Source organism: Astyanax mexicanus, chromosome 3 (genome assembly GCF_023375975.1).
Source record: "Astyanax mexicanus isolate ESR-SI-001 chromosome 3, AstMex3_surface, whole genome shotgun sequence".
Taxonomy (NCBI): domain Eukaryota; kingdom Metazoa; phylum Chordata; class Actinopteri; order Characiformes; family Acestrorhamphidae; genus Astyanax; species Astyanax mexicanus.
Genome location: NC_064410.1, coordinates 29,629,389 through 29,656,468, shown reverse-complemented (window position 1 = coordinate 29,656,468; position 27,080 = coordinate 29,629,389). Strand labels below are relative to the sequence as shown.

General features: G+C 37.5%; 1 protein-coding gene across 1 annotated transcript in view; it reads left to right on the top strand.

Annotated features, from left to right (window-relative positions):
* The first annotated feature begins 387 nt into the window (after positions 1 to 387).
* The window catches only part of grin2da (glutamate receptor, ionotropic, N-methyl D-aspartate 2D, a), a 213,349-nt gene continuing 186,656 nt past the window's right edge, over positions 388 to 27,080 (top strand). Inside the window, exon 1 of the mRNA XM_049476300.1 lies at positions 388 to 825. The gene's annotated coding sequence lies outside the window, so the exon portion shown is untranslated. The remainder of the gene's footprint in view (positions 826 to 27,080) is intronic.

Below are 27,080 nucleotides of genomic sequence, written 5' to 3'. Positions count from 1 at the left end.
TCTTATTTTTTTTCACCTGTCCTTATATTTTGTTTCTCATGCTAACTAGCTAACCTAGCTAAGTTCTCGTTTTCTCCTCAGGGATGAGAGGAAGGAGGGAAGCGGCTGGAGAAGGGAAAAAGGAGGGAATGAGAGAGGAGGTGTGCGGACAGAAAGGTTAGAGGGAGAAGGAGAAGTGTAGGAGGAGGAAGAGCGGAAGGTGGTGGTGTTAAAGGAGGAGGGAGAGAGGGGGTTAATAAATATCTCTGATTGAATACTGATATACGCGAATATCGGCGAATCTGGAGCAGCGTTAAAAAAGCTCGAGCTATATTCCTCACCGCCAAGTTTAGCATTCAACACGTGTCGCGCGCGAGCGAGAGAGAGAGGGGGAGAGAGAGAGAGTGATGAAGAGAGAGAGAGGTTGCTAGGTGACGGGGCGTATATACTGAATTTTAACAAAATAACTGGAGAGAGTGTGTGAGAGAGAGGGAGAGAGAGAGACGAAGTGAGGGAGAGTGAGGGACGAAGAGAGAGAGAGAGGGACGAAGAGAGAGAGAGAGAGAGCTAGTCAGCAACATGTAGGCAGCAGGCTGAGTAGAGTAAAGAAAGGTCGAGACTGCGAGTCTGTGTGAACGTGTGTACTATTAAGGTAAAATGTATCATTATTATTAGCGTATATCTATCTAGCGTTAGCCAACGCAGACCAACCGGGGGAGGGAAAAAAAAAACAAGAAAAACAAAAAGAAGAAGAAAAAAGAAACAGAAATAAAATGGACAGCAACGGAATGGATGTAGAGTGGGTGAAGTGCCGCGGGGAGAACAGAGTCTCCGGATCCTGAAACGGTGAGTAAAAGACGGGTTGTTTTTTTAGATTTTTTTATCTGTTTAGCTATTCTCCCTGTTTTCTCGCGGTGTTATTGCGAAGTGTGCCCGGCTTTGCCCTTCAGAAAAACGGCAGGAGAAGCGGAGCCGCGGTTCTGCGTCAGAGAGCGGAGAGAGGCAGCACGTCTGTGTGGACCGACTCTCTTTTTTACACACTTTTTTTTTTTTTGGTGTAGCTTCGGAGGAGCACCGGCGGCCGGTGTGGTGAGAGCTAGGCTAGCGGCGTGTTGACCCTTCTGTCATTGATGCGCGTGCACGCTTTACAAGGAAGGTCTCTCTCTCTCTCTCTCTCTCTCTTTCTCTCTGCCTATCACTCACTCACTCTCACTCACTCTCTCACTCACACACATACACATATATACATACATACACACGCTCTTACTTAGCCCTGTTGCCTCACATACACACACACACACACACACACACACACACCGTGTCTCTGTGTAGTCCACAAGGCTGCTCGTAACTTTACACACGGGTATTTATCCGGTCTCTCCTCAGGAGGACGGACACACGCCTGTCTGCTGCCCAGCAGAAACAAGGACGCATTAATGATGAGTGTAGACTGAGAACCGATAGGCTATAACACAAGGTCAGGACAATTCCCCCACCACCACCACCCCCTTTCTCCCTTTCCTCTTTTCTCCCCTTCTCTCTCTCTCTCTCTCTCTCTCTCTCTCTCTCTCTCTCTCTCTCTCTTTCAGTCTCTCTCTTTTTGAGGGCAGAACGTTATTGCCCCCCCCTCCCCTCCTCCCTCAGCTCTCCTTCACTAAGACTACTGAGTAGCGATCAAATGATTGATTAATCTCCATCATGTTATGTGCATGGAGCAAAGCCGTCGCCTGGGCTCAATGCGTCGCAGGAATGGTTGGAAAGGTTTTTCCCCTGCACATTTCTATGCTTTCCTCCCAATTTTCCCCTCATTTAATATTTAATATTTTCTCCAGACGACATTGCACATTCATTAGAGGTACAATTATCAATTATGCAGCTCAGGATTGTGGGGTTATGCTCATTTTCACTCCTTTACATTAATCACATTTATAAAATGTGATAAAATGAGAGATTTACTTACTACACACACACTCACACACTGACCAAAATATCCATAATCTCTCCATTTATCTTAAATCCACAACTTATATTACTTAAAGGACATGTGTGTGTTATGCATACTATGTATTTTATATTTGTATGTATCTGTACCATTTTTTTTAATCAGTCAGGGCGTGTCTGATCAGATATTAAGGGTATTAAGAAAATATTTTTAGTTTAATAGTTCTGGCATCAGTGACTATTTTCTTTTTTCTTTATTGACCTTTAATTGACTGAACATTTTTGACTTAGTGTTTCATCCTCTAAATCCACCCACTGCCCAGAATGCCAGAAGCCTTAGCATCATTTTAAAAAGAAGACAGGTTAGAGCCCAGAAGGACTACAAGACTACAATATGTAGAGCGTGCTAATTTTCTAATGAATCTCTTTAGTTTAGTGTGTGTATATTTTTGGTCGTTGGTGCATCAAGCAAGCTGGCTAACAGGTAAAAGTTCATTTATGTTTTACATTAGCTGATCAACCTACAGAGTATGAGTCATCGTCACTTAGCATTGCAAAAGATTTTGACCACGTCTTGTGCTCACTTGTGTAGGTTAAGTGTAGGTGTCTTCAACCTGCCAACCTGTGTGAGCTTTATATCTGGAGGTGGGGGTGTGGCAGACAACTATCTCCAGTGTCTTGGAATTGGACTGTGGTAGCCATTTTACATGCTTGCTGTCATTTAGTACATATTGTTCTTTTAAGTGCATCTACGTTCTGGTTCAGCATAAGCTCAAGCCACTTGTTACTGGGCAGCCCTGCTCGTAAGAATCTGCATATCAGAGCCTACTTTTAAGCCCAGTGGATCAGCCTTTTAAGTCAAGGCTTTTAAGAAAGATGTAAATCAGAACTGACCCTTTTTTTCTCATCCAGTTAGACTACGCTGCTGCGTCGATTTCTTCCTATCATTACGTGGCTTGTGATACTGAGTCAGCCCTTTGTGTCAAGGCTGATCCAGGGTGGCCAGTATCACTGACAGCATTTCAACTAAACCCTCACAAGCCCGTTCAAGTTGTAGTGGTGAGGTCTGTGGCAACCTGCCTGAGAAATTCATTAGTGCCATGACAGTCTCAGACAAGTCCCCGCGGGAGAGCCCGTTCTGCAAGAGGCACCTGAAGGCTCGTGTGACGGGTGGAGAGAGCAGGGACTGTGGCAGGGAGTGTGGCGGTGGAAGAGCTGGTGGTAGTGGTGTGTGTATGTTTGTGTGTTTGGATGTGTGTGTGAGGGGGGGGTGTTGGACTAGCAGGGAGGGTTGTGGGCATGCTCCCAGAACGGCACCACTTCAAAGCCCTCCCCAGGATACAGCTGTCGAGTCCATGAGCACGCCACCCCAAAAACACTACGCTCGCTCGCCTCAGTAAATCAGCTAACTTCGATGGAGGTGGAACCGGCCCAGTGAGGGGGCATTTCAGGATGACAGGCCCGCAGGAAATGGGCTTTGAGGGCTCAGAAGGCGAAAGGGAGCAGGGCCACACATCCTGTCCTGATTTTTTTTTTCTTCCCTCCTCTACGCCTTTTTCGATCGCGCTCACCAGGATTTGTGGCTTGTCAGACCCGCAGCTGCTCCGAGGAGCCACCTCCTCCTACATCCAGCCCTGTCACATATAGGCCTGTGCATCAGAGCCAAGTTGCATCACTCAAGGCGCGGGAGGGAATGAGTGACTGATTGACATTCTTTCACTCCAGCTCATCAGAGCGGGGAAACGCTCATAGCGTCATGTGCCGTGCTGTATTTTCACTGGAACATTGCCTTGTTTTGGCAATAAATGTCTTTTAGGGTGAATCTGTACCTTCGCAGTCGTCTCAAAATATATCGCATACATTCGCCCTCCTCCAGCTTCTCCTTCTTTTCAGCTTATTCTAAAATAGAACAATATGCACTGTCAGAAAGAGAGGCACCTTGGGAAACATTTCTGTACAAACAGTAAAAAAAAAAAAAAAAAAAAAAAACGTACCCACCAAGGTACAGAACTCAGTTTCCTTTGCACTTCCAATGTGACTACGATCCCACTACCAGAAAAACGAGCACATTCCAGAAGCAAGCACATGGAGCTCATTCTGTTGCTTCCCACTTAGACAAACGTTCAACATCACAGAACAAAACTTTATTTTAAAATGTACTTGAGGCTGAAAATAGTCATTTTTTTAAATTAGATCTTTGCCACAATGCAACAAGTAGGACTACTGTACATGCGTTTTTTGTTTGATGAAAAAGGTAAACTGGCTGATGGTGTAACTGGGAGGTAAATGGGAGGTAATGATTAGGGGGGGGGGGAAATCACCATTTTTTATATGGTTCAGAATTCAGAATAATAAACACAATATAACAAAAACGTATTTTATGGCATACTTCGTGTTTAAAGCTATGTTCAGGCTGCAGGTCAATTAAATGTGATTCTCAATTCAGTCTGTTTAAATAAACTGCACTGTTATTTGTATATGATACAAATGATACAATTTCTAAAAATCACAAATAGATTTGGATTCTGAGTCATTAATAACCTTTGGCCCCCTTCCTGTTACATCTCAATCACACTTCTATCACTCCGAATTTGATGAGGTCATTGTTTGTTGCATTTTGAGTGATTTGAAAGACACGTTGAAATTTAAACGCCTGCATCTGTACAAAATTTTATTGTAAACCACCTCAAAATGTGGTTTCTAACTGTCCAAAGAAGCAAAAATCAACATATACATAACATAACATATAAGATACAATCTTGGCCAAAAATCTGATTTTGGCTGGCAGTCTGAACATTGACAGCCTAAAGAACACTGATATGCCATGTCATTGGACAGAAACAACTAATGCATCCCATGACTTTTGGCATGTCCAGTAGAAGATGCTGAAAAATGCTGCCCTGACCTATATGATATGCATGTGGGGCCTCTTGCATTAAATGTGCTGTCCACTATGGGTGGTAATGCCTTCTGAGAAGTATTCAGGAATGTTAAATGTCTGCACAACTTTAGAATTTGATTGTCCCATACATGTCAAAGTAACAGATTTATTTTTTGTTAAAATGCATGCATTAAAATGCAATTAAAATTCAACGCACATCCAAAATAAACCTTTTCATTGTTTGTAGTTGATACATGCATGTTTCATAATATCATTTAAATAGCATTTTTATTGTAATAATCTTCCATCGACATGTAATAATGTAATGACTTCAATCCACCTCTAAAATGTTGTGAATAATGAGCAAGTGGGGGAAAATAACGTTAACCTACTCCCACCAGGCTCGCCTATCGTCAGGGGAATGCGCTGAGAGCGGAGTCTCATTAGGAAATACTGTGTTATGTAACATAGCGTTATAGACTTTTCCACTACTTTACTTAAAACTGAGGGAAAATACAAATAGCTGTGCTCTGCAATTCCCGGTGTGCGTCCAGTACACGATGCATTCGTATTGTTAATACTCTTTGTACGACTCTTTTACTTCCTAACACATCAATCGATTGAAGGATTTAGATTTTTGACATTCCTTTCCTTTCACTGAGCAGCGAATATAAGAAATAATAAACAAGATATAAGAAAAGGTGGTTGGTGTCATACATTCAGTGGATAGAACAATCTCGCAGGGGCAGCGTGGACTAATATTTCACTGAACACTGAATGCGGCTATAAATAATGGGCTATATTGCCATAAAAGATTCTTTCATTAATCACAGTCACAGTGAAAGCTAGTTATATGGCTGGACCACATCCAAGAAGGGTGGCTTTCTTTAACATACCGAGCTACAGACACAAAGTTTCCCACACACTGCCTTTGTGGTCTGGCTAAAGTATCCTTGCCTGGTCCTGTTTTTCAACACTATGGGGGTGGCAGGGTCTTAATGAGGGAGCTGATCTGAGGGATTGATGTTTCCTGCGGTTCGCCGCTGTTTCCATGGCTGAAACTAACAGACTGTTTAGAAAGTGTTATAGCAGTGGTAAGCATCCATTAGAACTGAATGAAAAGAGCCGACTGGGGGAATTCTCAGTCAACTGAGCCTTCAAGTCACCCTGTAATTTCTACCTGTAGCTTAGCATCCCCATTACCCCATCGCTCTATTGCGCTAACAATTGGCTCTGCAATTTAGAATTGATGCAAAATTAAAAAGCAGAAAATATTGTCTCTGTCGATCAAACACCTGCTTCAAACTTTATTTCGCCAGCTATATTTTCCCTCTGTTAGCTTTCAAAGCCTTATTGCTCTAAACTTTTGTTCTGACTTGATTTGATAGAAGCCATGCAGTTAGCTGGAACCGATTCAGCCATTGTGTGTAGCTCAGCTGCATGTAATATAGCACATTAATTGCAAGCATTTCAGTGCTTTGTGGCAAACTGATGACGAGCTATTTTAAGATGAAATTGCGATTGTATGCAGTACAAAGGCAGAAGTGCAGATTTCATCAATGCGACGAATATACAGTATAAAAGGGACCCACACCTGTCTGTTTTAACGTTAAAACCACTGACAGGTCAATTGAATAACACTGCTTATCTCCCTACATTGGCATCTGACAAGAGGTTGGATATAAATATAATGCAGTAAGTGAACCATCAATTACTGAAGTCGGTGTATAGGAAAAATGGACCAGCGTAAGGATCTGTTCCCGGCTGCATTAAAGACCTTAAGTTTTCCCCTAAGTGTAAACCTTGAGGGAAGAATTTCCCTTACTTAAGTGTGCTGTGTAAAATCCCTCAAACGTTTTGCATAAATAGGGTAAAATGGTAAGGGACTTGCTGCAGTGACTGACGTCTCGCTCTTGTGAGATATTTTTTGTCTTACTAGGGCTGTGCATTAATAAGAACCTGGCCATTTCATACACACAACGATACAGAGGTTATTATGCAAAATATCGCAATATCTTAAGCAAGGCGATATGAAAAATTTTAATTATATAAAAAACCACTACCATATTGATAAAATCATTCAATCTATCAATCAGTCAATCAATCAATCAGCCTTTATTTTTACTTGGGAATTTTTTTTTAGGGTGACCCTCATTTACAATGTTGTTGAGCATTTATAACATCAAAAGAATTGAAGACATTAAATAATAAATTAGAAATAATAAGGAATAAACTAGTAAAAAAAATCAACATTTAATATATATAAATAAAATACATATGTAAAACAGAAATTTCTAAAATACCATAAAAACAAATTGACACATAAAAAGAAAAGAAATTATAAAATATAAAATAAGTAAAAAGATAATAGTAAAAGTGAGGAAAAAAGTTAAGAATGATAAATGATAAAATTAATAATAAAACTAAGAACAAGAATAAAAATATAAAACATTAGAATAAACATAAATAAAAATAAAAAGATAAACTAATAAAAATCATTTTAAACCATCACAAAATAAGTTTTCTTTTTTAAGCAATCAGAACAGTGTGATCTAACAATTATTTAGTACAACACAAGATAAACCACTGTCTGTCACCATGTCTGATAATCATCTTTACATGTAAACTAATAATTAAAAATATTTACTGTGTTTCTGAAAAAGTATAAGGTAGTGCAAAACTATATATTGCAATACTTCAATATATTGCTATTTTCCTACACCCCTTTGTGAGGTTTTGTGTTCTTTAAATATTTCTGAGGGAATAGACTGTTAAGAAACTCTATGCAACAGTTTTAAGGGATTATTTAAGGGAAATTCAATGCTTAAGGGAACATAGATAACACTTATAGATATTTTTTTTCTTCATACTTATCTTTAAGTTATGGTTAAGGGCAATCTTAAGCAGAAATTTTACTTAAGGTGTTTTTTGTATATGTGGAACCTAGCTACTTTAAAACAAGCCAGATTATGGCTCTAATATTATTGATCTTCAAAACCTCTTGTGGGGTGTTCCCAGCAGGCAATAGACAGTACCTAGCTAAAGCTACAGGAACAAGGAACCCCAAGCTAGTGGTTCAGTACCCGAGTCCGATCTCGATATCATGAGCCTTGCTTTGGTCTCAGACTCATATACGCTGCCTGGCCAACAAAAAAAGTCTCCACCAAAATAAATGTCACACATCCTAATATTTTGTTGGACCACCTTTAGCTTTGTAAGCTTCTGCAATGTCACAAGATTTATTTCAATTCAGTGTTGCATTAATTTTTCACCAAGATCTTGCAGCATTGATGATGGTAGAGTCTGACCACTGCACAAAGTCTTCTCCAGAACATCCCAAAGATTCTCAATGGGGTTAAGGTCTGGACTCTGTGGTGAACTCTCAATCCATGTGTAAAAATGATGATCTCATGCTCCCTGAATCACTCTTTCACAATTCCAGACCCATGAATCCTGGCATTGTCATCTTGGAATATGCTTGTGTCATTAGGGAAGAAAAAAATCCATTGATGTATTAACCTGGTCTATATTCAGTATATTCAGGTAGTCAGCTGACCTCATTCTTTCAGCACATACTGTTGCTGAATCTAAACCTGACCAACTGCAGCATCAACCCCACATTATTTACTTAGAATAAGATGTGAGTTGGACATTTCTTTGAATGTAAAAATATTCTGCGGCTACTCCTCCTTCTGCCATGTTGTAGCTGCTGCTACATCAGTGTCTCTCATCTGTGAAGTTGAGGGTACATAACATTTGATCAGAAAGTGACAGCAGAGTGGGCATTTTGAAAGCAGGGCTGTATCTGGAAACTTTTGCTACTGCTTCTGTCCTCCTGCCTCCCTACTGCTCTTCTCCTACCCCGGAAATATGTGGAGGAGTGGAGGGGAGGACAGGAGCTAGAGGAATTAATCGCTAAAATTAATCGCTAGGACAGCCTGAGCTGATCATATTGGTATTTGTTTAAATTGCTCGCTACTAGTGCTAAGAGATTAATCGATTTAATTCAATAATCAAATTACTTTTGTTTTAATGTGATTTTCTAAATGAGCCTCTATTAAGAGACTTGTTTAACAACTCTTTAATGTGGCAGGGATTTATTATATATATTTTTCTGAAATATAAGGAGTTTTAACATTTTAAAACTTCGATATAAAAGCTGTTTGTAAGGTTGCAGGGAGCTGCTTGCTATTCTTATGAACGGCTAAATTAGACTTTTGTTTTTATATTGGTTTCATACAAGTTTTATCGTTTTATTGCACACTTTTGAAACCCTTAAAGATGGAAGCAAATACATCATTTGCATATTTGTTAGCGCAGACTGTTGTTTGGTTCTACTCTGCCACATCTAAATCTGTCTCTTTTCAGTTGTTTTATAACAAAAAAATCACTAATTGATAATCACTCATCTATACAATATTGCCCAGCCGTATTCTCCACATATAAATGATTAGATATTCATTTGTAAATGATATTCATTTGTTAATTCTGATTGTTCTCATTGATTGAGATCTTTTGTAAATCCTTTCAAGACTCTTCTTTCTGTAGTCCTCAGAGAGCTCGTTGGATCTGGTCATGGTGAACCACTAACTACTAATAAACAACCAAACTAATGTCTGAGGTTTAACTAAGACAGGCTCCTCCAAAATGTTTCCTAACCATGTTCTGATCACGCGAAGCTGATGTGCGGCACCAGATTCTTATTTTAGATGTGGATAATAACACTATCCCTGTCTTTTAACTTTGTACAAATGGGTATGAAATGCCAATATGTTAAAAGAATGTTTAAAAAAAAGAAAGCTTTTATTATGGGTTGTTCTATTTTTTATTTCACATGACTGTACAATGCCAATTTTTCACTCCCCCCCCTAAAAATATGTTACCAGATTTGTTTAGGCATAAATTGTTTTCAAAGTGTGCCAAATGTCTTGATGAATGCGCCAATAAAAATGCTCCAAGCTGGCTTAGAATATAAACTTATTTTCTTCCGCTTCTACTAAAGATTTTTCCTCCTGTATAGCTGCCAATTTTGAGATAGTCAATGCAGGTTAACCACAACACCGCAAACCACACGAAGTCTATTTCTGAATTGAACTGAATTTGCACTTTTACAGTGCTGTTGTGATCTAACAAAAACTACATTTTGTCATTTTTGAGGTGGGCAGGTGGAACTATCCAAGACTGGAATCAGTCAATCAGTTTTGACCTCAAACAATCAGGACTGAGCCAATCGTTTTTTTTTTTTTGAGAGCTGTGTTGCAGCTGAGTCTTGCCGTTTGATGTTGCTGTTTGTTTGATTTTATTTTATTTTAATGTAAATGTAATGCCAGTTAGGCTAATAGGGAGCACTGGGAATATTGTTGTATGTAGTATGTCCATTTAATATGCATAGTAGTTATGTTTCTATTTAACCTACTCACCAAATAACCATTAAAACAACGAAAATGCTAAAATATATCATATAGTACAGAATAGGGATAGGCGATAATAATAATAATAATATTAATAATAATATGATATTTCAAGATATTTTCTTGATAATGATGCTCATGGCGATATGACAAAACACTGAATTAAAATAAAGTCAAGAATATACTATGATATGATATGATATGTTACACCCCTAACTGAAGAATTTTATCACGTTTGTAACAGAAGTCAATAATCCAGAATGTCATGATACTAATAATAATAATGCACTCCAAATATCTTTATATATCCAGGATTAAAGTAAAATAAATGATACTGGACAGATATAATCTGTCTCTAGTAGATATATAATGGGAAATGAGAACAGTGTGAATTTTTCTTTTGCTAAAAACAGCAAAAAAAAAAAAAATATATATATATATATATATATATATATTTTAGTGTATAATATATTTTAAATATAATAAACAATATTTAAAAATGTTGGCAGTATTATTGCGTACGATACAATATGGCACACCCTTAGTACAGAACGTCCTGATCAGTAGATTCAGGGGATATTGTTGAAGCTGATGATGTGTTTTTTAGGACCTGCTTGGAATTAGAACTGAAAACATTAATACTCCAACTTTCTGTCTTGATAAACGTATGCAACATTTTTTGTTTTTTTGCAGGGAAAGTCTGTTAGATAAAAATAATCTTATTAACAGCAAGTATTGTTTTTTTTTTTTTTTTTGCCGAATTGCTAGTGCCAAATATGTATCTTTACATACATACTTCCAGCAGCAGATCAGAATGAGATAAAGGCTACATTCTTTTACTCAGCAGGTAAAAGTGGCCCCAATCCTATTTTCTGAATAAAGCTGTTATTTAGCAAATATTGTTAGTTTTTTTATATTTTATTTTAATCTTATTGTTTAAATACTCTGCAAAAAGACAATGAAAACATACAATACAAGCTATTGTATATGAGTTTTTCGTTAAAAACAGACGTCCTATTTGGCCTTAAAGGAAAGGAAAAAGAATTGACCACAAAATGTCCTGATCCATGTGCCTGATCTGAATATTTTTCATTGTTTAATGACACAACCTTTAAAAAGAAAACACTCTAATAGGAAGACTCTCCACACATCAGTCACATTTTATTGTTACCCTGATCAGATAAATCAATGAACTGAATACTGATGTGCTCTTAATGAACTGGCACATGCTCACAGGGTAGAAGTCTCATTGATCTTCTATATAATAACAGAAAACCTGGTAGCCCATGGAAGGCACATTTTCCATGTTCCACTGTTCCATGGTTAAGTCCATGCCTGGCTAGACTGTGGCTTAATCAGTATAGGAAGTGCACCAATATACTAGCTAACTCAAGACAAAATGGAGAACTGTAGCTGTATTCAGAATTACTCCTTATTACAGAAATAGTGTATCTACACTGATGGCTGTGGTGGTATGGAAGTGAGGTGTGTCTTTGCAGTGGAAAACAGAGCTGCGCCACTGACTTATTAAAACCCTGACATCAGTCAATAGTCACCTGTCCATATCTATCTTCTCAGCTACGCTGATTTGTGTGTACACCAACACTTCTTACACACACACACGGACGCACTGCAGCATGCAAATCCAGCACTTACATCAACAATAAACAGGATAAAGAAATAAAATAGCATTGCTGTTCCCGTAAATTACCTGCTAGCGAACCTTCACAGCATGAACATGCAGGTCAGTTTCCTCTGCTGAGATGCGAAAAGCGCAGTGCCGTTAAGATATCAAGGCGCCAAAGTCAGTGCTCACCTGGCTATTAAAGGGAATGGCAAGTGACACACTGATTAGTTTATTTCATGTTACGCCCAAAACACACCTATGGTCAATTAATAGAATTATTAAACTTTTTGTGCACGGTTTGAGCTCGCCAAGGCATTTTTTTTGCACCCTCACATTACAAAAAACACACACCGACAATCCCTAAATCCAGCTGCACTATGCACAATTGATGTCTCTCCTATAGATCACTAAATCAGGATGCATGGTGTGTCAGCTATTTTGTAGTACTGTTGGGAATCTCAACATTACATTTTGTTCCCTATATAGTTCACTTTCAAACTCTTCAAACCCATAAAGCATCATAAAATGCAGTGTTTAGACAATGTACACTAGAATTTCCAGTGAGTCTTGATTACTTCATTGTTTTAATTTAGAAACAAACCGCACCATATGAAGTGATATGAAAACTATATTTTCCTTTATATTTAATTAAATAAACAAAGCTATAAACTTTTTTATGAGTAGTAAGCAGACCCTCTTCAGCCTTACATGTATTTTTTATATTTAACATGGTGCTAAAATAACCTTCCTGTATTTTAGTTAAGGACATTTGTGAAATATGAAAATCACTGCTATGTTAAAAAGTTCTTTACAAGTTTCTGACAAAAGTAAATGTCGATCTACTGAGATTCCTTCTATATGTAAAAATGTACATATGTACTTAGTGCTAGGCGGTATGACCAAAAATGTATATCACGGTATTTTTCAAGATTCTGACGGTTTCACAGTATATCACGGTATTTTTATAATTTCTTTATATATTTTTGCATGACTGGGTTTTAATATAGGTCTGTGACTTTCTGTACTGTTAGGAGTACATATCATATAAAACACCAAGACTTTGATTAAACAATTAAGGCTCTGATTACTATTGGTTTGATTTTGTCCCACAAAATTACACAATATATGAGGAAATCAGACTTCATTATCAGAAAAAGAGCTAAAGAATGTAAGCAATACACCTTAAACATAGATATGCCAACAACTTTAACACGACTTCCTTTACAAAACTATTTTAATAAATAGTTCAAGCTATTACAGGCATTACAGTATTAAAATCAGCCACAATTGACGTACGGTACTGTATGAACCGGTATACCGCCCAGCACTATATGTACTCATAATATACTTAATTATCCCATTTTGATAATCATATTAAATCAGTAATTAGATTCAGCTAACCACTTACTTGGTTTGCTAAGGTAAATAACATTTGCTCAGACATCATCATGACTGTTCTGGCTGTTCCTTTCTGTTTGTTTTATGTGGCGTGCTGTTCTGTGTGCTGCTGCTCTTCTACACGTCTGCTTTTTCTCACATGTCAGAAAGTACTGTTACTCACTGAGTACCACTCACATTACAGAGGAATGGATGCATGATATTATTATCAGTCATATCAGTGTCAGCCGATAATTGTTTCAGAAAAAGTCAACTGCATCAGACTAATGATTAGATTGTGCATTGACATTTAGCCACATTTGATTTTTCATTTTAAAGGATGTTGAAGAATTCCCTTATTGTTTAAAGCTTTGGTTCTTAAACTGTGGTACGGGTACACTAGATGACCTCAAAAATATGATTGTATTAAAATGAAATGATATAAAGTTTCCACCGTTTAATAAGTATTAATAGACATTATAGCAGATATGCTCTATCAACCAACTGTCTCTAACAGTTTACAACAGTTTCAGCATTACATTTCATAGCTAAATAAAGTAATTAACACTGTATTTCACTGCTTTACACTCTTGTTGTATAAAACCTCATGAGATTCTCAGTAGAAAAAACTGTATTAATCAGAAACAGTAACCAATCAAATAACTTACATACTAACTTACAGGTAAAGAACTATTGGCAAAAGATATGATGACATATATACTGCATATGTGTGGATTACATGTATAGATTTCTGTGTATAGGTATTTGTGTGGTACATGTGTTCCTAGTATTTTTATGTTTTACTTTGGTCGTTGGTGGTATGTGGTCTAAAAAGTTTAAGAACCACTGGTTTAAAGAATTTAAATAATATTAAACCCATATATCGTCGCTGTCCAATGAAATACAAGTATCTCCAAAACAGCAATTTTACAGGAGAGAGAAAAAGCATTCAGAATTTTCAATGGAAGCCAATGTAAAAAGAGTTTTTTTCAGGTCACTTTAAGTATTTCTTAATTTTTAATTTCTTATTGGTCCAAAATAATTTTTTGGCACAGTGTAAGGGACAGTTTGTCTGTTCAAATTATGTAGTAAACTAAAAATCGAAAAAAAAAAAAAAAATGGAGATACTTGTTTTTTTTATGGACAGCGATGATTTTTACCAGGTTAAAATAAATATCTCTCTACTCAGGTAGGTTTTCTCCCAATTCCTATATTATTTACCAGCATCAGTACTGGTATCAGCAGATATTGGTGTAAACATATTTGGTGCATCACTTCAGGTGGTACCATTGTTAAGCTATATTCATATATGACACTGTGTGCTATTTATAATGTGTGACGTTAAAGAGTGTGCCATTCAAAATTCAATAAATTCAGTATTTATAGTCTTTTTTCAACAGATTTATCATTTAATTCATTTTATTCATGTCCTCCTCAGTTGAATTTATTTACTAAACCGATCTTGAATTGATGGAACCGATCCAATCCCAGTTACTGTCAGGTTTCTGTTTTAGAGAGAGAACATATCTTGTATCTTGGCTTTCCAACAACAGCTCCTTCAGATATTTAGACACACTGTATTGGAAGCCTTGTTTAACTTTTATATAATGTGGGGTAAATTCTATACAGTAGCCTATAGAAGGTTAATTTATATATTAAACTATAGGAAATGTACATATACATACAGTTGTGGTTTTGATGATTTTAATTCTATGTGTATCCTAAAATTCCATACAATAAGCATTCAGGAAATACCAAACCATAATCTACTCATTAGGACTTTCTTTTCTTTTTATTAGATTTTTTTTAGGTGAACAATTCATGTTTCTCTGCCGAGTAGCGTCTGTACATGAGTGTTGCCAAAAAAATAGAATCTTATCAATCAAATCTTATGCAAAAGTTGGAGCAGCCATGGCCAAATGATGTACCTTTTAAACATCTACAGATTCTGCAGCAATTTCTAATATTCAGAGCAAACATGTATTTCAGAGGAAAATAAATAAATAAATAAATAAATGAAATAAATAATAAAATATTGACATATTTTGGGCACTGTAAGTGTTTCAAAAGCTCAAATCTGCTTTTTGACAAGGTCTCAGACCTCGATTTGCAAATCAATTCAAACGCATGTCGTCAACTATAATTAGGAACTGTCAGCAGAATCACATTTCCAAGCTTTAAACATTCTCTGACTCTTCAAACGTTGTGCTAACACTTAGCAACCACTGGTTCCTCTAAGCAGCTGTCTAAAGATCTGAAGATGAAAATAACCCATGGCCACAAAGCAAGAATTTGTAAATAGACTTTAAACAAGCAAGTTTATCTTTGAAAAGGTGACATTTTACAAAGAAGAGTGGAAAACAGTTTTAACTACAAGAACTGAAATACTTTTAGCTGCTAAAGTTACCCAAACATTACAGGTTCAGAGATTTGGGTTTTACGGCCAAAAAAAATATTTTCTCATACTTACATACTTATTCTCATAAGAAAAGATGCCAAAGCAATACAAACTTCCACAAAAATCTGTAGATATAATATGTATATCTACATGTATGTATAATATGAATCGACCAGCTATCAGTGTTGTGCCAGTTCACAGCTTTTCTGAACTAGTTCAAGTTCAGTTCATACATGCTCAAAGTGAACAGTTCACGATCAAAGTTCACAATTTTAATTCTGAACTAGTTCAAAGTTCAGTTCATTTTACTTTTTTCATGAGATATTCAAATAAATCCTTTTTTTGACACCACAAGCTAGAAATCACTATACGTTCTTTGAAACTGCTCATTGTAGACATTTGCTCATGACACTGCAATTGTGGGTTTCTTACCAGATGAAAATGTTCATAAGGAGAATCTGTGTCTGTCTCTGTGCCATCACTTCCACTAGACATTTTTTTTAATTGCAGCGCTTTCTGTCACTCCCATCATTGCTCTCTCTCTCTCTCACTCTCTCGCCCTCCGCGCTCTCATCGTCTCTCTCTCTCTCTCTCTCTCTCTCTCTCTTGCCCTCGCACTCTCTAGCAAACGTTCATTTACAGTGATGTCTGCCGTTCATGACACATACTGAACTAATTCACGTTCAAGTTCTTTATTAAAAAATTTGTTGTGTTCAGTTCAACATTCACGAAAAAATGAGCGTGTTCAATGAACGCTTTCTTTTGAACTTGGTCACGCACAACACTGCCAGCTATGTAATGATATTGGCTGATTTTCTTTCAAAATGTGCTACAGAACCTCCTTCAAGCCAGTGTAGAAATCAGCTTCAAGTGCTGTTGTTATAGCGAAGTAATCATATGGTTTTGATTAGCTGTTACTGATCATTAGGTAGTAAAAATGTTATGCAGGCATAATAACAACCCTTAATATAATATCATTATTTAATCCTCATTCACATAAACCATTATGAACAAAATATTCATATTCATATTCGTGTTTGCAGTGAAAAACAGAAATACATTCACTTACAATACAACAGTACAAGTACTATGGCTACTATGGTCTGTAGTCCAATGACCTTTTTGTTCAGTAAGAGACACAATGAGTGCACTAAATTTCAGTTCAGTTTCGGGTGTGGCTCTGTGAAATGTCTGTTGTCAGCCTAATAACCAATAATAATAATATATAATATATCACCACTGCCATGCAAAACACTGTATTTAAAAAAAAAACGAGCACCTTAAAGATTGTGATTGGAAACGTATTAAAATATTAAAATTTGAAATGGGAAAGCTTTTAAAATGACAGTTTTTTTTTTTACTTTGATTTGTATTTTTTTTTTTCAATTGTCTATTCACTGTTTTTAGTTAATCTAATATCTAAAATACAATACTGAGCAATATGTTTAGACACATGTGAAATGCAAAATATTTTTTTTTATTTCACTCTGTTTATTAAATCTTTTTAAAAGCTCTCCTCATGGGAGCCTGGTTTTATTTAGCGTTATTCTCCAACACCTGGTTTGGTAAGCCAGTGCTTAATGATGTTAAATCAGGTGAGCTTGGGATGCAATTAAACATATCCTCACACTGAAATCTGGAATCAAGCTCTGTTTAATAATAAAAAAACTAAAAAAAATAACTTAATGTTATATTTTAGAAAAAATGATTGCATATGATAAGATATTGTGAAAGCCTCAACAAAAAATACAATGTTGTATTCAGCATTATTTATTCGTAACAAAAAAGAGAACTCGCTGTATATTTAAATATCATATTAAATATCAAACTGTGTATCTGCTTCCTTTATATATATATTTAACAATAACCATAAGATAATTGCACTCTTTGTTTAATTTCACTGATTCAGGAAACTGCAATGGTTAATTATGTTCTTTGAAATTCTGTGAAAGCGACCTTCGTGACTTTAATTGTGATGTTTCTATGGCATAATTTGCATGCAGTACACAGATGTTAATCTGCATAGCATGTGCAATATTACAAATATGGTTATTTTAAACATTTAGAGCTCAAAAGACATGAACTAATTTCTTCAAAATTACAAAAACAATCTTGCATTTTGTTTTACTGGGTACTTTTTACTATTATGTTTACTTGCATCTGTTCTAATGTGATCAAATATGTTTTCACAAGAATAAACACTGTTGCTGCCAAAGTCGAGCCGTTTCAAAATGTGCCGTTTAGCTGGAAGGCTGTATCTCCCAAATGCTCGCTTCAGTGTGAGCATACAATTCTGATATCACGGGAATCGGCCTACTCTGAACCAAGACCCTGATATTCTCCAGAGTGTTTTCATGCCACACGCCTTTGCTTCTCTTACAACTCTCCATGGATCAGCTTCCGCTCGCAGGCATGGGCATGGAAGATACAAAGTGCATTAAAATTGAATCCTGTTGAGAGGATGGGACCTGGCAGTGTCAGTTTCTCACAGTTGCACAGGATTTGTTCGCCTGCTATGCAAAGTGAGACTTAAAAACTTGACAGTGTAACTTCTCGGCAAACACACGAGAGTGCTAATGATCTCTCTCCATGGTGCATCTTGGCCTGTGTTGTGTTCTATCTTCACGGAAGCAGGATAAGTGAAAGGAACAGCTCAGACAGCTTCTGCGCCTAGAAATAGCTAATGCCTTATTTCACAACCGTGTTTGTTTTCCTTGTATGTACATGGCTGAGTAAGTCAGAGCCCCAGTGATCTGCAGGGCAGCGGAACCACCTTGGCAGCAGATAAAGGGCATATTGAAACAAGCTTGATGTGAAAGAGTAAATGTTGGGCATAGAGCTGCTGCGGTATGGTATGAAAATGGATGGTTACCATACTGGGGACATTATTCCCAGTATTGTTAAAAAAAAGGTAGGTGAATGGAATGATCTCTCCCAAACATGTGAATCTCCTATGCTCCTTGCCCACTCCCTAGTTTAAAAAACTGTCGCCACACTTAAACAGACAATAGCAGAGAGAAGCGAATGATTTTACCTCCATCCCTTAGATAAATTAAGCTAAAATCAGCAGAGTAGGATTACTTTGGATACCCTCTAAAGGAACATATGGTTCATCAACCCTATCAACAACTATGAGCAAGAAATCCAGCTCAGAGAAACAGCTGAAAAAGTCTGTTGTTGTTGGCTATCGGCACTGCGACTAACTTGCTCCAACTTTGCTGATATTGGCTACTTTTTCTGTTACAATCATGATTGTAGCCCTGCTGTTAGCTTTGCTGCTAATCTGGTATTCTAGGATTTAAAAAATAAACAGGTTCAGACTAACAAACAGCAAGACATACCCTATATAACCAGTGATGTGTCCTCCATCTCTCAACAACTATCAGCAAGCAATTCAGCTCAGAACAACAGTGCGCATTGCAATTAACCTTGCTGGTTGCTGGTTAACCTGCTCAAACACTGCCTAGGCCGGCTGCTGTGTCATTTAGCATCACGGCTTTAACCTGGCTGAGTCTGGCTGTTAGCATCATGACTAACCAGCTATTCTAAGTTTCTCAATGCAGGGTTAGATTAAACTAGCTACAGACATGGTATACATATTACAGCAAACAGCTAGAATCTGTCTAACCAGGGCATTGCTCTTAAGAAATGTCAGAGAGAAATCCAGCTTAGAAAAACAGCTACATTTCACTTGTATTTTTTTTTGTTGTTTTATTTAATTTTAGTTTAAATGCTGTAGCTGCCATCAAGTGCATACGTACTAGTTTTATTTATGAATCCTTTACATATAAAATAGTTTGTTGTTATTATTATTATTATTATTATTATGTTAATGCCTTGGGCCATTGTATTTAAAGACATTTTTGCAATTTACAGTATTTATCAGCATATTGTCCATGCAGATAAAATGCATTAATAGCATTAGATTCTTAAAAACACTCATTAAATACTACAAGTATTTAAATACAATGATTTTATTCGAAATGTGCTGCACTTAATCCAGTAAAACAGGACTAAATACACTTTCTGCAGTCAAATATGCTGTTGGTCAATGTGTTTTTAGGCCCTAATGAAATCCAAACTATTCCTAGAGATGCATATAATTTATGACAATAACTCATTAATCGTGATATGATGAGGTATTTGCATATTGGCCAGTTCTATAGTAACAACCCCAGTTGGAGCTTTTATATATTTATGAACAGCGAACACTAGGGAAGCTCATACATCCTTAGAAAATCCATCATTTTTGTCACTGTCTTATGGGATTTGACCAAAAACAGAGCAGCTTCTTTTTGTCTCTTCACAAAACAGCACAAATGTACAAATTGATGTATGTTTGTGACAGAAGCTGCACTGCAGCATTGCCAGATCGTCTCACGAGGCTTTCCACAGGCGAGCGCAGAGTTTAACTAACCAGAAGCTTCTGTTTAAATGACCTTTTCTTGAATTAAGTAGATGCCACCTATTATTTTTACCTCTGCTCAGAAACTCCTGGCCAGTCAACTCCCCAGGGACTCCCAAAGCTGCACAAACCTGCAGGACGCTCCCAGAAAACAATAGAATCAGCCTTCGATTCAACTCGCTGTCAAAGGAGCCCAGGTCGACCTCAAAGGCATGCGACAGGAAGTCAATGGTGCAATGAAGCCCCAGTCCTTCACACATCCTCACACCTTCAACCCCACTCAGGCGTCGTTACGCCTTCGCTGACACAGAACTGACTAGCAGAGTCTGAGAGGTCCTGCCTATATCCGCCGAGACAAGTGCAGACTACGTCTCTGCATAATTTAGGCCTTATTTGGAGGACTGGGTTTGAACAAGTGGCACATTGCCAGAGACATGCAGCATTTATTTTTCCCTTTCGTGAAAATCTGATCTGAATTCTCTGTGCAGTTGTGTGCATGCACCCAGTTTACGTCTCATCTGCTGGCTTCGTTTCTCAAAATGTGCAGTCAAGGAGGAGCGTGCAAAAAAGCAACGGGAGAGGCAGCCTTGACGCATTGATTTATCTGGATGATATTTTAATGCTAAGTTAAGTGCAGTCTGTCCCAAGGGTTTTTTAACCTTCTTTAAAGTGTGACCCCTTTTTAGGGTTTAAAACAGGGTTCCCGACCCCTGCTGCCCACACTCACCACCCCCTCCTCAACTCACCCACTCTTCACAAAAACACAGATTTTCTTCACAGTCACTGATCTTCTACGATAAGACGGGCTTAGGCCTGTCACAATAAGAATATTTTGTGGACAATGGATTGTCCCAGGAATTATTGCGATACACGATATTTTTGTAATTTTAAGACTATTTAATTTAATTAATAAATGTCACTGACATAACGATAACAGAATATACACTTTTTATAGACAGCAAAAATTGAATGAATCATTTATCATAATTAGTTAGGAAATTATATACTTATTTTTTTACCTACTTTAGTCCACACTGTGTGTATGAAGCCACAGTTATTCGAGCATGACTGGCTAAAATACTGTTCACTGTTATATATGTGAACAAACAAAATAGATGATATCACGATTCTCAAAAATGATTGAGGTCATGTTCATTTATTGTACGATAAATCGATTTTGCAATTATTGTGACAGGCCTAGATGGGCTCTGTATTTACTTTATTTTATTAAGATGTGTTAGGAGAGATGGGCTGATTCACAATTTCCAGTTCAGATCCAATTCCAATACACAAATGCTGATACCAATACAAATCCTGATACAATGCTTTACATACAATTTTCATTTTTATATTTGGTCATTATTTTTGATTTTGCATCATCACTTTAATTATTGGTGTTGTGCTTAAGGTCATGTACATCTTGTTAAAAGAGCAAATAATATACACAAACACACTATATTTAAATGCATGCCAAACCAATTTATTGTAATTTAATATAACAAATTATACCTAGATTCTAAATACTCCAACAGGCTGTGAGATCCAACAGATTCCACTAAAGAATGTATCTGGTCATCTGGTTTGATATGAGAAGTTTGAGAGCTTCTTCTTTGGAGTCTCTTTAGCCTTTGGGTCATCTGTTGAAGTGTAGTGTGTTTTTAAACTCGTGCTACTCTCATGTGAAGCCTCTGCAGATCCTTAAACTGATAAAACAGGTAAATCAAACACGTATGCCTTTTTGCCAACTCTCAACATGGTGGATTTACTTACACTGCAAGTAAGATTAAGATTTTCACTGCTTTCAGACTAAAACGTCTCCAAACAAATGACATTTGACTTAAAAGAACAGCTAATGTTACAGGCTAAAGCTGCTATAGCTTTGTAGCATGAACTCCTGGTACTCACTCACATGCAATTTTGGCAGGTGTTTAATTAAACTGATTAAACTGAACATTAACTTCTGATTTCCTGACCCCCGATACGGATGAGTAGATCTGAATCTAGGTGACTCGGTCAATGAGTCTACGTGATTCAGTGAAAGAACCAGTCTGGATATTGTCCAGATCAGAGACTGTAAAAAAAGATGGACGCCGTGTCGCCGTTCCCATTCATTCACTGAAAATGAAGCCAAAATCTTTCACCATTTTGGCGATCCTGAAACCCGAGTCTGCGCAGTAGAGACCAGAGGAGGGAGAAAGACTGTGGAGAGACAGCCTACTCATTTAAATAAACCCGCCCCTGAAGAGCTGCCTCGCGGTCACAGGCTGCAGAGCGGAGCTGAGCATAGGTGACGTTGGTCCCACCCAAAACCAGCCCTTTTACAATAACCACACCTTTTTTGAATAAAGCTAAATAAAAAACGAATTCTGTGGGGATATAAAAATTTGGCAGTATAAGCAGAGGTTACACTAGTTGTTGCATTCAAATAAAGGAGGTAGAATTACAGTATCTTAGAAAAAAACGTGATTGAAGATTGTGTGTTTTGCCATTGAAACCTATGGGGGTGGGTGGGGTTACACAGCTTTCTAAAACCGAACAGCAGGGGGCACCCGACCTGTGGTGGCTTCAATTTTGAGAGACGATGCTCTGTCCAGCTATATACAGTCTATGGTCCAGATCAAATTCAGGTTTTGGCCTCCTTAGTCAGCCTCACTCCTTTGACCCAACCACATGGTGGTTGCGACCCCAAGGTTTAGGACCCCTGATCTTTTCCCATCACGCAACAAGTTTCTCTGTAATTGCCTGTTTCTGCACCAGGCTGGCTTGCAGCCTACATCAGTCACCACTCCCAAGTCCACAACTGCTGCTTTACACCCCCCCCCATCCCTTCTTCCCTGCTTTTCCCTTTAGACCAGCAAAGAATTATAATATCTCACCCAGTTCAGGCAATCTGTGTGAATTTGTAATGCCCCCCTTCAACCAACTTTCTATTTCCAGATACCAACAGAAGCCAAAGGAACACAACGTTTATTTATTCATCTGCCAGAATTCTGTGTTCAAAGTGCTTGACTCCTCTAGGTTTATTTGGTCTTTGTATAACCTTGGTTCCCATTGATTTAAAAAAAAAAAAAAATCCCTTTCTTCTTTTTTTTTTCCAGCTCGCGTTTTTCCCAGGCTCAGGCCAAAACATGGCGGAATGAAATCTCTGTGTTCGACTGCTGGGCTTGATTGCTTGTCTTAATAAAGCGGCGTAGTGCAGGGGAATAAGGGTGATCCGCTGTTTTGCAGTCTGTTAACACCAGGCCTTTAATCGGGTTGTAAATTCAGTCTCGCTTATCGGCCAAATGCTGGCGCCTCCCCCTCCCCACTCTCTGGCCATTGATCGTTAATCCCCTTTTGTCCCAATGTAAATTGACATTTCATCTGCACACTTGGGCTTGATGAAGTCAGCACTCGGACCGGCAGAGTGCACGGCTCCATCAGCACTGGAAATTAAGGTAGTTAGTCTTGTCCCAGGTATGATTGAATGAATACGCAGTAAGGTGGACTGGGAGAACTGGGGGGAAAAAAAGAGGGGGGAAATTCCTGACCCCTCCATCCGCCTAAGTGAGCGAGACGGGGACCGGGCTCCCTGTAAGCATTGGAAATTAAATCTCAGGGGCCTCTGCAGATGTGATTTCTTTTTGACGCAGAGCAATATGGCTCGCTGCTGTTGCCTGTCACTTTTTCTGTTTGGCACTCCCCTCCCTTCTCTTCTCCTACTGAGCTCTGCTGCTTTAGATTCCATACTACCCAAGGAAGATTATGCCACTTTAACTGATTTTTCTCTCTTTTATTCTTTTACCCTTCTGCTTTCAAGTAGGAAAATTTAGCATAATATACTGAAAAATACATTCCGCCTCAAATGGCAATGGAGGTGTGACCTGATCTCAAGCAGGCTGCTCTGATCTGTGACCACGGCCTCTATTCAGGAAGGCTATTATTGCAGTTCTCAAAAAAAAAAGGAGAAAAAAAGAGTCAATTTAACCAGCACCTGTTGCATGTTCACCATAGTATCAATGTAACACCTCGGGGTGCAGCACAGTCACACCGTAGAACATATGCTACTGAGTTCATTACCCAAAGCTGCCAGTTTGATGGGCTGATTCGCTGATTCGCAAGCTCAAAAGGATCTTTGACAAGAATGCTGGAATTGGTGTCAGAATCAGATGTCGGTCTCCAACACACTGCACTCCGAGTGCATGTAATCCTTCTAAATCCTTGAGCCAGGGCTACCAGATAACAGCTTAATTGATCATCATTACATGATTACTTGGCTCAATATTGAAATAGTCCAACAATCAGGAGAAGGGGAGTATTGTCTGTTGTCCAGTGTCTAGAATACAGTGTTTCACATTTTGGTCACGTAAAATAAGTCATAAAGTGTTATAAAGGTTACGTATAGTGACGCTAACACACTACTTAAACGCAATACAGTCTCTGTACAATCATGAAAAACCATGGAAAAGTCATGGAATTTGAATATAGCAATTTTATTACAGTCCTGGATCAAATTTGGAAAACATAAAAAACACTGAATAATTTACTTTAAATTAGCTAGCTGGTTGCGTAGTTTCTACTCTGACTGGAGTTTTAGCTGCAATATAGTTGTAAATTCATAAAGAGAAAAATTATAATTTAATGCTATATATCTTTATTCAGGCAAATATAAGGCATAAAGGTGCAAGAATGTTATTCAGCTAGAAAATGTGGTATATTTTCAAGTTTTTTCATCCATTTTAGGTAAGATAAAGGCCTCTATAATCAGTTTTTTAAATGAATTTTAAATTTTTCTATCGTCCGTGTCTGTACTGATGATTTCAAGATCGAATGGTCATGAGAATTTTCAGCGAAGGCATGAAAAAAACTTTAAATAGTAATGGAAATTTATTGGTTACAAACTGTATAAACCCTTCCCATAGGAGGGCTATCAAAAATAAGCATTATCTTACAGGTAGAGTTTTTCTTTAGCTTTTCTTTTTCCAATTCCTTATATAAGCCTCAAACCTTCAAATGTGTAAATCTTTTATATAAAATAAGACCAGCTTCTTGGTCACAATAAAACAGTATTAAGTGAGAAATTGCCATTTCCATTTTCAGGAGAGTTACTCCTACAGTCATGAACAGTGGATTTGTTTATTCATTATAGGACACGTTTTACACATGCATTTTACAAACTGAGCAATACAGAGCTGGCATGTGAAGTGAAAGAAGCATATTGACTGAGGCAATAGAGCAATATTACTCGATTTTTATTGTAGTGGGGGTATGAAAACAAAACACGACGTTGTAGTAGCCAATCAGATGCCAGCACCCTGTTCTTAGGTTTACGCGCATAGCGCAGAAGGGCAGGTGTTCAAGAGACTCGTCGCAGGCTGTAGCACTGAACCTTAGATAGTTTGGGTGCTGGAGCTAGACGGTGTGTGGTTATACATGTTGTGCTTCATTACTGCACTAAAGTGTCCAAACGATAGTCTTCTCCTATCGTGTGCATTTTTATCCACGCCAATTCCCCACACACCGGCCTGAGAAAGGCGGTACACGAGGTTCAGCCAGTGCTAGCTAAGGTGGCTAAGGCCAGTAGCTTGAGTGGTGGGGCAGACACATATTAAAGTACATGACAATATTAATAAAATAAATAAATACATACGGTTGGTTTAACTGGATAAAATTATGCTGAAAATACACATGCCACCACAAAATGAGTCAGTTCTGGCTATATAAGCTGATGAATGCAACACACAGTAGCATAGATTCCAAATTTGGGGCTGGACACTGGAGATTATGTGCAGAAAGATGGTCGATTCAATATATAAATTCGTCTTAGATTGAAAGCAACTTAGTACTGCATAGTTACATAACAATGTCAATATAATTTTATTTGCATTACATTTAAAACTAGCAGCAGTCTCCCCTCTCTCCGCAGATATATTCCCAACTGTAGCAGCAATGCAGCATCATTTCAGTTCTATAACTGGCTTTCTTTATGACTGTTCTCAACATTAACTTTTATATAAAACACTTCGCTAAGCCCAGCAATGGAAAATCATCATTACATGCACTTCACTGTCATGAAGCCTTGAATTATTTCATGCGGAATAAATTCATCCAACAAGCCTTTCTTCTTTCCTTTTGTTCAACAATTCTTGCGTATGTCGGACTGAGAAGAAGTTTGTGATTTTCTCTGTATCTATAACACAAGAACACACATGTAGATGTACTGGTTGAACATCACATAACATGTGGATCTAAACATCATGGTAGTAAACGCACAGTATAACACAATATACTGAATGTGTTTGCACTTAAAAATCCATTGATTATTTGATTGCTGCAGTTATCTGTTGAATAAAGTAGTCATGTAAACAACACTGTCCAATTTCTTAGATCGGAGTAAGTAAGATGTAAAAATCCTATTAAGAAATATGATAAAAAATTTGAATCCGGGATCATTCTGCTTGCCAGCAGCATAATTTGCCTAATTGAGGACCTTCTTGAAATAGTTGTTCTTTATTTCTTCTTCTTCTTATTATTATTATTATTATTATTATTATTTTTGTTTATTTATTTTTTTCATGGCTGAAAGCTAAAACTGTAAAAGCTTGAATCACCAGATTTGGACAGTAGATGTGAATTGAGGAATACCGATATTGGCCTGATGGTGGCGCTATAGCAAAGCATTTTACATTTTAAGTCTTCTAACTTCTGAATCATGGGGCCTATTCTCAAAATTCATTGGATCAAGGCACAGAACTTTGTAATTTGGACTATGAAGTTCCACCCACTTAGAAATTTAGCAAATTTGCATAATATGCAAAACCTACTTTTGCAAAAATAGTTTTGTTTAATTTTGCCTAATTTAGTTTAAAGAATTATTGCACACTTCCTGCAAAGCCTATGAACTTAATTTCACTTTTCAAATATCACTGGGTTCATCTGCTATGCTGATCCGAACAACCAATGATTTATAAAAGAAAATTAGGAAAATGAATCGGGGGTGTCCAATTTTTTATGACAGCTTTTTTATATGTGTAATTTTATTTCTAATTTTTATCCCATTTTCTTAGCAATTTACATGGCCA